This window comes from Leptonychotes weddellii, chromosome 6 (assembly GCF_054177405.1).
Source record: "Leptonychotes weddellii isolate Sample4059 chromosome 6, ASM5417740v2, whole genome shotgun sequence".
Lineage (NCBI taxonomy): Eukaryota > Metazoa > Chordata > Mammalia > Carnivora > Phocidae > Leptonychotes > Leptonychotes weddellii.
In genome coordinates, this window is record NC_138374.1 from 116,336,541 (window position 1) to 116,350,151 (window position 13,611).

The window sequence follows — 13,611 nt, forward strand, 5'->3', positions numbered from 1 at the left end:
AAAAAAAGAAAAACTCAAGTTTTCTAAAATTAGCTTTTCAGAAGTATGAGGGAGAGAAATACTTAACTGTTGCAAATGAAAGAACGTGACTGAGGAGTTAAATGTTGAAAACGTAACTGATTCTACCTTAACGCCTCAAAAATAGGTCAATCCAAGACGTAAACTGAAAGAAAGCATGTTGAAATAACCTATTAGGGAAAGGAACTCTCTAGTAAATGAAACTTTTTCCACCCTAAACATGTTTATAATACACACAGTCCAGTTGCTGTGGTGACCCATAGCCCAACTATTTTTCAGAAACAGCAGCTAAGACCCAAATACTAACGGTCTCCAAATTCAGCGTGCTGCTTAAATAAAACAAAACCAGGGGCCCCTGGGTGGCTCAGTTGGGTTGGGCGGCTGCCTTCGCCTCAGGTCATGATCCTGGAGAGCCAGGATCGAGTCCCGCCTTGGGCTCCCTGCTCAGCGGGCAGTCTGCTTCTTCCTCTGACCCTCCCCCTCTCATGCTCTCTCTCTGTCTCATTCTCTCTCTCAAATAAATAAATAAAATCTTTAAAAAAAAAAACAAACAATTATGTATCAAGACTAGTTTTGAACTAAAATCACCATTCTTTACAAAAAGTAACCAGGAATCTCTTAACACAGTACAGTACCCTATATTAAGAACATATTAAGAGTTGGGGCGCTTGGGTGGCTCAGTCGTTAAGTGCCTGCCTTCAGGTCAGGTCATGATCCCAGGGTCCTGAGATCGAGCCCTGCATTGGGCCCCCTGCTCAGCAGAGAGCCTGCTTCTCCCTCTCCCACTCCCCCTGCTTGTGTTCCCTCTCTGTCTCTCTCTGTCAAATAAATAAATAAAATCTTAAAAAATATATACATATATTAAAAGTATAATTACATTGCAGTAAAACTTGAAAGCATTTCCCTAAGAATGTAATGGATTTCACATTCGCAGTTTTAACGTTTAAGTAAAATCAAAGAGAAGGGAGTTCCTGACGGGGAGGTGGGGGAGGGTGGGCGGAATCATACAACATTTTAATGGAAACACCACTAACAGTCCTAAATATTAAAGCACCAAGTTTTCCGCGCAGTGGGGTGGTGGCTGGGAGCCGGCAAAAGGGAAGGGAGGACCTGATCCACTGTTGTGATGAGGAAGAGACTCCAGAGTCTTCATGTGAATGCCCTCAACTTCAAATGCCCTAAACTTCAACAGCCTGGGAAAAAGCCAACTGTGTATTTTTTGACTACTTCCGTCAGTCAACAATACCCCTTATTTCCTGCCAAGGCCAGTTAATTAATATTCCGCCCCCAAAAGATGTTTCCAATTGATCCTCCCAGGAACCAAGAGGCGACCAGCCTCGCGGCAGCTGTACATTAACCGCAAAGTCAAGGGGGGGAAAGGGCTCGCGGGACAGAAGTAGAAAAAGAAATGAAACTTGACACCGGATGAACAGCGAGCTTGGGGAGAGGAAGAAACTTCGGTGACCGTGTGCCCCAGAGCAGATCAAAGTCCGGGGAAGAGCCGCAACCTCACGCGGCCTCGGTAAGCTCTGAATTACTGTACTTTCATTTTCCAACTTCCTGTCACCACAAAGAGTCAGAATTCGCCCCCCGCCTCCAAGCCAAAGAGCCACTGCCACCCTGTGCCCCAGGGACCTGAGGGGCGAAGCGGGGGACCGAGCGCTCCGCCGACCACCTGCGCGCCGCGGGGCGGGGGCCGCGGCCAGGGCAGGGCGGGCCGGGGGCGGGTCCCAGGGGAGCGCGCGCCCGCCCCCGCCGCCACGCTCACTTCCTGTTGTGCCGCCTCCTCCCCCTCTCCCCGGCCCCTGCTCCCCCCGCTCCCCGCGGCGGGGGGCGGCGGTCGCGAGAGCCCGAATGAGGCGCGGGGTAGACGGGGCGCGCCGCTCACCGAGGCCGCCCGCGGGGTTCCCTCTGGGTCTCCGCCTGGAGCGTGATGCTTCTCTCTGCCCGCCGCCTCCTCACGCTGGGAGCTCGAGGACGGCGCGGCAGCCGCTGCGACCCCCGCGGCGGAGCCGAAGAAGGCGGCGGCGGCCGAGCCGAGCCCGCCGGGTGCCCGCAGCCGCCCGCATCGCCCGCCGCGGCTTCTCGCGCCCCGCCCTCCCCGCCCCCGCACGCGGCGGCGGCGGCGGCCGCGGCGCGGGTCGTGGGGCCGCTACCCGCCGGGCGCGCGCTCGGGGCGTTCCTCGCCGGGGCCCGGCCTGCCAGTCGCTCCGCGGCCGCCGCCACTCTCAAACCCCCCGGCTACGTCGGGGCCCCTCCCAGACGCCGTTGCCGCCACGCGTCACTTCCGGGGGCGGGAATTGGCGGAGCCGCTGTGGGTGTCGGGCTGTGAGCGGCGGCCGCCCCAAGCCCAGGTTTCGGGGGGTCTCGGGGGTAGGCTTGCGCTCAGGGCGGGTGCCCCTTGGAGTTCCGCACTCGCCGCTCTCCGCCGGACCACTGAGTGGCTGCCAACGGCTTTTGCTGAAGCGTCCGACCGAGTCCGCAGAACCAAAGCTGCCATCTGTGTGCGGGGGTCTCCGGACAGCTGGGGACCTCTCCGCATCTCCCGCGTCCGGGAGAGGGGGTGGCGCTCGCTGGGCGGCGGTCCAGGGGACCACCTCTGTTGTTGCTAAGCTGAAGCGTGAGGGCTTCTCTCTGCTAGGCCACTTGTCCTGCATTATTCCCGGCTGAGTGGACGGAGGAGTTGGTGCTGCCGCAGCTTGCTCACCGAAGTACCAGCTCCCAGGACATAACGAACACCCCCGATGAATATTAAATCAGCGCTGTGGCTCACTGGCCCGGGGACTGACAAATGGAGTCGGACCTGGAATCCAGTCGTGGCTTTACCCCTCACTATCTTGGAGACCCTAGTCACTTTCTTTACTTCCCAAAACGTTCATCATCTGTGAAACGGAGGGAACCCAGTCTCTTAGAATTGTGATGATTAAAGCAGATCAGGTGCGCAAGTCACCGAGTAGAGTTTCTAGCACATAGGTTCTCATTAATGAGAATTCTTTTTTTTTTATTAAAGATTTTATTTATTTATTTGAGAGAGAGCACATGAGATGGGGGAGGGTCAGAGGGAGAAGCAGACTCCCTGCCGAGCAGGGAGCCCAATGCGGGACTCGATCCCGGGACTCCAGGATCATGACCTGAGCCGAAGGCCGTCGCTTAACCAACTGAGCCACCCAGGCGCCCTAATGAGAATTCTTAAGGAACCAATCACACTTGGTACTAAAGACTACTTGAGTAAGTTAGCAGCAGAAGAGACGCACAGTCAGTAAGCTGGAGTGCTGAACAAAACCCCAAAGAAATAGATTGCATATTCTATTTAACAAGAAACCAGAAGGCCAGTGTGTGTTACCTTTAGGTGGCCATTACTACCTCTAAGACCTGCAGAGTTGCTTAACCTCTCTGAACCTCTGTTCCTTGTGTAGAATGAAGATGATAATGTGCAGCATTGCTGGAAAGATCGAATGAGATAAAAGACTAATGTGCTTAGTGCATTTCCTGGCACACAGTAGACACCCAGTAAATGGTGATGTCATTTATTTTTGCCTCCACCTCACCCGCACAACGGAATTCAAGGTAAAATTAATTGAACTCACCGAGTAAAGTGTGATCCTATTAACCCTGGTAGGCTTTTGGAAGAGAATTAGCACTTCACTTTATTTCCAACCTCCTCCACCCTAAGACAGTAATTATAACACAGAGGTATTCCTGTAAAAACAACACTACCAAAAGATGTTACCTTTTTAAAAATAATTTTACAAGAGGATGTAAACATATTTTCATTAAGAGGAAACGTGCAATAACAAAAACACTAGCACTCTTGGCCTCTGATATAAAATGTTTCCTCGCAACAGTTTCCATTTTAGAAAGGGGAGGAAAAAAATAAGAATTATTAAGGTAGGCTGTTTAAGATACACTCTTGGAAACATTTGTTTATAGAAAGATTTCATTTTAAGCCTTAGACCAAGAACAGTTCAGCGTTGTGGAACTCTTCAACAGACTAACCTGCTCTGCCCAAACTAGCAGAGAACCTCTGATTCAGCCTCAGGGTCTGCAGTGGTATCACAATTCCTTCAGATGGAGTTGACAGTCTTGTCAATTGCAATGTATTTTTGGAAAAGAGCCTACTTTGGGAGTTCTTAAATTAGTCATAGCAAGTCTGTCTGTTTTTTTTTTTAAGATTTTATTTATTTATTTGACAGAGAGAGACACAACGAGAGAGGGAACACAAGCAGTGGGAGTGGGAGAGGGAGAAGCAGGCCCCCATGCCGAGCAGGGAGCCCGAGATGTGGGGCTTTGACCCCAGGACCACGACCCGAGCTGAAGGCAGACGCCCAACAACTAAGCCACTCCGGTGCCCCTTGTCTGTCTGTTTTTAAATGGACTTTTTTTTTTTTTAAACAGTACATGTTGACAGCAGAGAAACTAGAAGAAAAGTCAGATTTCAGATTGGTGAACTGGGGGAAAAAGTTTATTAATGTGCCTGGTTTTCCCATGCAAGATTCTATGAGTACAGACTCTCTCTCCACGGTTCCTTACACAACAGATGGTTGTTTTTGCAAACTCCGTGGTGGTTATGTTGCTTTTTTGTTATCTTGTTTGGTCACTTTCCCACTGGATAGATTTCCAGATAGATTTCCAGTCCTAGCCTTGGCTACTCAGGGTTATCTCAAATAAAATTTGCAGATTTTATTTAAGTGGTTTCATGTCTGTTTTTCTGCCTGGACTGCCCTCCATTGTGTTTTTCAACCATTTTAGTTACCCCAGCCCTGCCGCCCCTATTCCCCTAATTTAATGACATTTCCTTTCCCAATAACACCTGGTTATGATGATTTCTCGAAGGAACTTCCCCTTCCCTCTCTTCTATTTCGCTGCCTCTTCATTACCCCAAGTTAATATCCCTTTTTCCTAAAGAAATATTTCATGGACTCTGACTGAGCAAGCATAGAACCATCTAATTGCCCGTCCTGTCTTCCACGCAATGTCTTGCAGCACTAGAAGTAAAGAAGAGATAGCTTTAAGTCAGAGGAAGCATCGGCCGTCCCAGATAGGGATAGATGTGAAGCAAACTGCAGCGTGTATGACGTGAGGGAATAAAACTTGGGGATTTCTGAGTTCTCGCCTTTCAATCTCCCTCAACTCCAAGCTTGATCCTCCTGAGAAAACCCTTATGACTTACCCCTTTTGGGCCTCACTTTCAGTATCTTTAAAAATAAAAGCTATTCATACCTTTCACTTGTCTGTGGTGGATAGAGGCAAAGAAAAAAACAGTTGATCAAAGTAGACTTTGAATTCTTGTTGAAGGACTCTGTAGTTATTACATTTGTGGGGCTTGAAATGTTAAAGGAACAGTTACCTTTGAAAATAAAAGACAGGCTAGCTGGATACTGAATCTGACAGTATTTGCTAACCCCAGTACCTATCAAGGCCCTAAAATTCACCAAAGACAACCAGTGGCGTGATGGTTAGAAATATCTTTACACCAAGACTATTATTCTGGGCAAAGAAGTTTCATCCCCAACAATAAGACCTATAATCAGAGGGTATTCCAGGTCCAGAGAAAACCCATGAAAAAGCCTTTGAACAAGGTGTTTGTGGCCTCTAGACTATGAGGAAAGTTCATGGAAACATCTTTCAGCCCTAGCTGTAATCTTCACAAAACACCGTGTATTTCCCAGAGAGGACATGACAAGACATGACTTTATTGCAGTTACCTGCCTGGGGCATACTATGGATCTAACACATTTCATGACCTGTCCCAAACACCCCTCAGAAATAGCTTCATATGCTTTTCTTCACTGGAATCTACACTGAGTCTACTTCTTTCCTCCTCCACTAATATATTTTTTAAAGATTTTTTTTAAATTAATTTATTTATTTAGAGACGGAGGGAGAGGGGTAGCGGGAGAGGGAGAAAGAGAATCTTCAAGCAGACTCCACACCTTAGCACAGAACCCAACGTGGTTCTCAATCTTGCAACCCTGAGATCATGACCTGAGCTGAAATCAAGAGTCAGATCTTAACTGACTGAACCATCCAGGCGCCCTCCACTAATATTTTTTAACTTAAAACAATTTTATTGGTCTTTGATACACATACTTTTTCTGGGTTGTGAAAATTGCTGTGGAATATATATTGGAGAAAGAGGACAGAACTGATCACTTCTTTCCTAAGTGCCCTTTGGAAAAGATGTAACTTGATTGAAAATCTACCTTGTGGATAACATGTAAGATTCTGGGTGGATTCTGGGGGGCTTGACATATCCTACATTATAGGATATGTATTTCTCTGAATTTTAAGCCAGAAGTTTTGTTTCCTCTCTTGTAAATTTTATGATAACTGGCTGGAATTTTTTTTTCACTTAAAATGAACTCAGGAACCACACCAAAAGGCTTTGTTCTTTTATTTTTTATTTTTATTTTTTTAGGACTTTTCAGTCGTGGACCGACACTGACACCCTCAGAGACCATCACTCCTCTCCACGACTTCCATCAATTTTACAGTTCTCTCCCATTATCTCTTAGGATCCTATTGACATAGACAAAAAATTCAGCTAAGGATCCAGAGATGTTGGGGAAGGAAGAGTCAGGCTGACAAATGTAGGGGTAAGTGCAGTTCTCCGAGCCTTGCAGTGTTGTGGTGAGGAGGGAGAGGAGGGAAATTACCACCTCCCACTGCATTCAGGAACATTTCCTGAAAGAGGCGGAGTTTGCAAGACTTGGTGCTAATTCAAAAATGTGTAAAGCCAGCTTTTTTCTGCCTTTATTTATCCAGCTGCGAAACAAAATTAGTTTTGCCACGCGAAAGCACGCGGAGCTGGTGAGTTTCATACCCAGTTCAGAAGTGTGACACAGCCACCAGCTTCCCTCCTTCAGACTCTCAAGGGAAGGAAATTTAAATTCTGTCTAGGCTCACCCCGTAAAATGGGGAAATGGTTGGGTCGACAGGGCTTTTCCCCCCACCTCTTTCTTTCAGCTTCTCCCCGCTGCTCCAAAAATGCCCCCGTGATGCCTGTAACTGATTGAGTATGTCCCGAAATCAGCTCCCAGTGGGAGCGCCCTGAAGCGGAGGGAGAAGAGGGGGTTCTCCCAGGCTGGACGAGAATCCAATGGCAAGGTTTCACAGCAAAGAGAACTCTGGTTAGACTTTGCTTGGAACTGTCTCCCTCCCCACTGTGTGTAGACTTGATCTTTGTTTTCTTGTTTTCTCCCTACCCACCCCCAGCCCTCCCCTTCAGCCTTATTTTTCTCTACTTTTCCTTTCCCTTTTTACCTCTATGCCTTAACCCCGTCAGTGGCCCCCTTGAGAATTTACTACCAGTGATAGTGGTCCTCAGGCCTGAGAAAATTTCAGAGCAAAAAATATATTTTGGGGAGCGCCTGGCTGGCTCAGTCGGTAGAGCATGTGACTCTTGATCTCATTGAGGGTAGAGTTTCTTTCTTTCTTTCTTTCTTTTTTTAAGATTTTATTTATTTGACAGAGAGAGACATAACGAGAGAGGGAACACAAGCAGGGGGAGTGGGAGAGGGAGAAGCAGGCTTCCCGCGGAGCAGGGAGCCCGATACAGGGCTCGATCCTAGGACCCTGGGATTGTGACCTGAGCCGAAGGCAGACGCTTAATGACTGAGCCACCCAGGCGCCCCAGGGGTAGAGTTTATTTCAAAAAAAAAAAAAAAGAATTAAGCAATGCTTTATAAAATATATATGTAATGTATAAGCATTAACCATGTGGATACTTAAGGAGATGCGGAGATGACTAAGACCAGTCTCTTCTCTGTAGAAGTTTTCTAAAAGACCAGGGGCTAAAACCCACTCTGATATGGGGGGAGGGAGGGAGTGTTAGTTAAATAGAGGCGAGGACTGTGCTGGGGGGAAGGGGGAAGGAGGAAGGGGAGAGGGTCCTCCCACTCTCAGCCCAGCACCACAGGAGCGGGCCAGGCCTTGGAAGAAGCAGGAGGGGATTTGTAGGGAAACATTCTGTTTGGGATGCTCCTCCTGTTCCCCTCCCCCATGCCATCTGCCACCGCTGACCTTGGGGCCGACTTGACTTTATGTCTCAGCTCAGATATCACCAGCCCAGCACCACCCTACTTGTGGGGCTCACCATGCTCACCTTCTCTGTCTGTTCCACCGTTCAGACTGAGTCCTTGAGAGGACAGCCTAGGTCTCAGTCACCCTCACAGCCCAACGTCCAGGGCCGTTCCTTCACCAGGAGCTGCTCAGTAAGTGCTCATGGAGCGACTAGATCAGGGAGGCCAAGGGGGGCACCCAGCACAGCTCAGAGGCGAGGATGGGAGGTTGGAGGTGCGGGGTGCCCAAAGCTTGGGCCGCCCCTCACCTCCTCCCGCTCCATCCCCTCTTGCCTCCCTCGGGTCCTTAGACTCTCATCTCTCCATCCTGCCAGTCAACATATTTGGTCTCACCCATCCTAAGGAAACTTTCCCCCTCAACCATCATCAGCCTATCCTTCCCTTCAGTATCAAACTTCAAAAAATAATGGTTTCTAGGGGCGCCTGGGTGGCTCAGTCGTTAAACGTCTGCCTTCGGCTTAGGTCATGATCCCAGGGTCCTGGGATCGAGCCCCGCATCGGGCTCCCTGCTCAGTGGGAGGCCTGCTTCTCCCTCTCCCACTCCCCCTGCTTGTGTTCCCTCTCTCACTGTGTCTCTCTCTGTCAAATAAATAAAATCTTTTTAAAAAAAAAAAAAGGTTTCTATTTGCTGCCTGCGCTTTCTCAGCTTCCACTCACTCTCCAATCTCCTGAATGTGTCTGCTGTCCCCACCAGCGGCCCTTCCAGGCATTGTCCACCCACCGGCCCGTAGTCCTCCTCAAGCCCAGCTTAGACCTCCCATTTTAGGTAAACATCCCTGGCCTCCAAAGCAGGCTTAGATGTCCCTTCCCTGTACCTTCTCCAAAACGCTGGCCTTTCTTGGCTTCCGTGAGTCTTCCTCTATCTGTCTGACAAGTTTTTGTCTCTTTTGGGGTTCTGTTCCACCAGCTCTGAAGAATGGGTTCTAGCCTTGCCTCAGGCTTCTCTCTCTGGATTATGGTCCCTCAGTGCACTCCCCCTGCACTCCCCAAGGCTTTGTTCATGACCCAAACGTTAAAGACCCCAAACCTTTATTTCTGACCCTAAATTCTCCCCTGACCTCTGGATCCCTGTCTCCAGTTTCCTACAGGATTTCTCCTCCTGGATGTCCTCATAACCCCTCCATCTCAGAATATACAACTTGAGCTCATTACCTATACCTGCCACCTGAACCAAATCCTCCTTCCCACTTCCAGGTGAAAGCATCACATCTGTCATCCCTAACAATTCCTGGGCTCCAGCCTCATAAGCTATGACCCCTCAGACACATCCATCACTACTGGGACTCCAGCCTTTTGTTCATGTCACTCTCTCAGCCTAGGACGTCCCCTCCATTCCATGGAATTCCTTGAAAGCAAACACATGTCGGTCATCTTTACGCACCCTGTGTCTCCTAGCCTTGTGCCTCGCACAGAATAGAGACCTCCTGAGTACTGAACAAAGGCCCCCAGTTCTCAAATGTCACTTCCATGCTCCTTCTCCTGACCACTGCCCACCTTCCATCCCGGTGAGATGTGACTGTCCCGTCCAGGTCCGTTCACTCAACAAAAATTTCACGAGTTCCTGCTATGGTCCAGGCACTGTGCTGAGAGGGAGGGATACGAGAAACTTCAGTCTAGGTTAATAGACTGTCAAGGAAGCAGTTATAACACTGAGAGAAGTGCTGTGATGGGGGTCCTCTGTCACACACCTTTCCTATAGAGAAATCAGTATGAAAAGCCAAACCATGACCATCATGCTAATTGTGGAGCATGGTGTCTGGACAGAGTGGGGAGGGGCCTTGGATGAATCAAATGTTCCTTGATATCTCAGTCCATTCAGGCTGCTGTAACAATGTACCACAGACTGTGTGTAAACCACAGAAATTTATTTCTCACCGTTCTGAAGGTTGGGAAGCCCAAGGGCAAGGCACCGGGATGGTTGAATTCTGGTGAGAGCCTCCTTCTTGGTTCATAGCTGACAGCCCTCTCTCTGTGTCCTCACATGGTGGAAGGGGTGAGGAAACTCTGTGGGGTTGCTTTTACGAGGGCACTAATCCCATTCTGGAAGGTTCCAGCCTCCTGACCTAAGCACCTTCCAAGGGCCCCACTTCCTAATACTGTCATCTTTAGGGATTAAGATTTCAACATATGTATTGGGGAGGGAGGGGTGCCAACATTTGGACCATAGCACGTGATAACTAGATGTGCGCTGCACTATGGGCCTGCACCTGCCACAGGCCACAGTCCCTTTCCCTGAGCAACATCGGGCCAGTCACTCCCAACACCTTCTTCAGCTGGTCCCCTTTTTCTGACCATCTGGGTGGCTCAGTTGTTGAGCGTCTGCCTTCGGCTCAGGTCATGATCCCGGGGTCCTGGGATCGAGCCCCACATCGGGCTCTCTGCTCGGCGGGGAGCCTGCTTCTCCCTCTCCCACTCCCCTGCTTGTGTTCCCTCTCTTGCTGTCCCTCTCTCTCTCTCTCTGTCAAAATAAATAAAATCTTAAAAAAAAAAAAAAAAAAGATGCAAGCGCTCCTGCTAGAAAACCGTATTTTCAGAAGTTTTCTGTGAGCTCACTGAAATTAAGGATGGGGCCAGCTCCGTGCATCCGTGCCCCCAGATGTGTGCAGTCTCAGCTCTGTCTTTTCATTCTGTACCCCTGCCCTCCTCCTTCAACAACCGCTCTTCAGAAAACATTTCAAGTCACTTATAACCTCTTACGAATTCATGTCAGTCCCTTATTTTCCCAGGGACATTTGCCTCTTATGTCTTATTTCTAATTATGGTCTCCAGTTAAGGGGATTCCAAGCATCGGCTAAGAAGCAAACGTGGTTGGTAAAATGTGCAGCAGGAAGAACCTTCCTTCTGGGGCTTCTGTGTTGTCACCTATAAACTGAGTGGGGGGTGTTTGATTTCCGGCTCTGGAATCTCTGAGATGTTGATTTGTCGGGTGTTAGTAAAAGCTCCTTGTATTAGTCATGTTTCTCCAGAGAAACACAACCAATAGAAAGCACCTAGAGAGAAAGGCTTGTTACAAGGAATTGGCTCCCACAACTGTGGAGACTGACAAGTCCCAAGATGCGCAGGTGGAGTTGGTGAGCTGGAGACCTGAGGGAGCCAGCAGGTAGTTCGAGTCCAAGTCTGAGGGCCTGAGAACCAGGAGCACCGAGGTGTAGCTCCAGTCTGAAGGCCAGCAGGCTCAAGGCCTAGGGAAAGCCGATGTTTCAGTTTGGGTCCAAAGGCAGGAAAACGCTGATGTCCCAATTTGAAGGTAGTCAGGAAGAAGGAATTCTTTTTTTTTTTTTTTTAAGATTTTATTTATTTTTTAGAGAGCGAGCGAGAGAGAAACAGCATGAGAGGGGCGAAGGTCAGAGGGAGAAGCAGACTCCCCGCTGAGCTGGGAGCCCGATGTGGGACTCGATCCCAGGACCCTGGGATCACGACCCGAGCCGAAGGCAGACGCTTAACCATCTGAGCCACCCAGGCGCCCAGGAAGAAGGAATTCTATCTTGCTCAGAGGAAGGTCAGTTTTTATGTTCTGTTCAGGCCTTCAACTGATTGGACAGGGCCCACCCACATTTGCTGTACTTGGTCTTCAAATTTAAACGCTCATCTCATCCAAAAACACCCTCACAAACACAACCAGAATAATGTTTGACCAAGCATCTGGGCATCCCATGGCCCCATCAAACTGACACATAAAATTAATTGTGGAAGTAAATGATGGATCAGGTTTGAGGTTTGAGGCTGGGGTGGCTGTGAAGGGCATAAAGAGGTAGACAGAGCCCCCACCCCTGTGAAGGAGCTTCCCTGCCATGTGCGGGTGAGTCACCTGAGGCTGCCACCCCTCAACGGTGGGGCAATGAGTTCAGCACGCTGGGGAGGACTCAGGCTGTGAGCAGGCCCGCAGGGCAGCAAGCGGGCGGAGAAAGGGAGATGGATGTGGTTACTAGATCAGTCCCACAGACAGGCCACCGGACAGTGAAAGTGAGGTTAACAAGGAGGCAATCAGCGTGAGGCACATTTAGGATGCAGAATCAATGAGACTCAGTGGTTTTCTTTTTTTTTTTAAAGATTTTATTTATTTGACAGAGAGAGACACAGTGAGAGCAGGAACACAAGCAGGGGGAGTGGGAGAGGGAGAAGCAGGCTTCCCGCTGAGCAGGGAGCCCGATGCGGGGCTCAATCCCAGGACCCTGAGGTCATGACCTGAGCCGAAGGCAGACGCTTAACGACTGAGCCACCCAGGCGCCCCGAGACTCAGTGGTTTTCTTTATGACTAATGCGTGAAGACCAAGAAAATGTATGTATGATTGATTGAAATGCTCATGTATTTCAAGTGTTCATTAGGTGAAAACCACGTTGAACTTGTTTCGTAGAAGGAAATAATCTTTGTCCTGGTGGTGCTTTCTCCTCCTCTCCTTTACACTCCTACGTATGGTTGGTACTTGTCAGACTGCCTGCACTGTTAGAAGTAACTTTCACCAAACCTGTCATGTTTTCCCATGGGGAAATCTGAGCACTCGAGAGCAAGGACCACACTTCATACATCTTCAGAACCCCCCCTTCGTTGTACGCACCGTGGTGCCTTCTGCCTCCCAGTCTGTCTGTAAACAGGAATGGTTGATTAGTTGGTGCATATCAGAAGGTGGGGAAAGACGGATCAAAAATCCTTCACCTTAAAAAAAATAATAATAACCTTTTTATTTTGGAATACCATCAGATTTACAGAAAAGCTTCGGGGATAACGCAGAGGCTTCTTGTAGACTCCGCACCTGCACCTTTTGTAATCAGTGTTAGAGCAAACATAGCCCTGAATCCGTGTGCCCTTGGGCGCGTCACATCCTCCCAGTTGGCCTCAGTCCTGTCACTGGTCAAAGAGGGGTAACAGTGTCTGCCCCCCCCCACGCTGTCCCCATGTCACTGGAATAAAGTCACTAGGATGAGGCCAGCCTGTGGGGTGGTCTGTGGGTCCGGCCTGCTGCCCCCGGAGCCTGCCGCCTCCCCCGGGACCTTGGGCTCCTGGCAGCCGGCGGGCAGGGCCCAGTGCGCCTCCTCGCCTCCCCATCTGAGCTGCCACCCTGTCTTTCGTCAGCACAACCCCAGGGCTAACGTAGGCTCCGGCATATGGGAAGGTGGACAAATACTATTTGATGAAAAGGAGGAGAGAACATTACCTGGGGACCATAAAGTGCTCAAAAGTTTCTGGGGCAGTGGGGGCACCGGGCACAGAATGATGGAGAGGTCAAATGCCGGTAAGGGGCAGACCGGGGTCAGGCGACCCTGTCACCAGGGCATGCCTCCTAATGTGTGCAGACATCCAGTGACAGTGCTGGGTGTCAGAAAGTCCCTGCCTCAAATGGTCCTCCAGCCAGTGCTGACGAGACGGCCAGGTTGCTGTAATCAAATCGGACCCTGGAAACCAAGGGTTTTTTCCCCAAACGCACAAGTAAGCCGAGACCCCAGCTGCCCACCGGCTGTTCCCCACTCCACTCCTCCTGCTTCCCCATCCCACTATACCTGGCCCAGCAACCGT

General features: G+C 49.7%; 1 protein-coding gene and 1 long non-coding RNA gene across 4 annotated transcripts in view; one reads left to right on the forward strand and one right to left on the reverse strand.

Moving 5' to 3' along the window:
- ELK4 (ETS transcription factor ELK4) overlaps positions 1 to 2,104 on the reverse strand; it is a 20,760-nt gene extending 18,656 nt beyond the window's left edge. The window contains exon 1 of the mRNA XM_081825108.1: positions 1,907 to 2,104. The gene's annotated coding sequence lies outside the window, so the exon portion shown is untranslated. The remainder of the gene's footprint in view (positions 1 to 1,906) is intronic.
- LOC145722352 (uncharacterized) lies at positions 1,318 to 4,701 on the forward strand. Of its 3 annotated transcripts, none has more exons than XR_014146561.1 (3): positions 1,318 to 1,540; positions 2,660 to 3,585; positions 4,212 to 4,701. It is a non-coding gene; the product is annotated as an uncharacterized LOC145722352 (long non-coding RNA). The 3 variants fall into 3 exon arrangements; XR_014146562.1 differs by lacking the exon at positions 1,318 to 1,540 and having other exon boundaries at positions 2,148 to 2,955; positions 3,435 to 3,585; XR_014146560.1 differs by lacking the exon at positions 1,318 to 1,540 and having other exon boundaries at positions 2,136 to 3,585.
- The last annotated feature ends 8,910 nt before the right edge of the window (positions 4,702 to 13,611 follow it).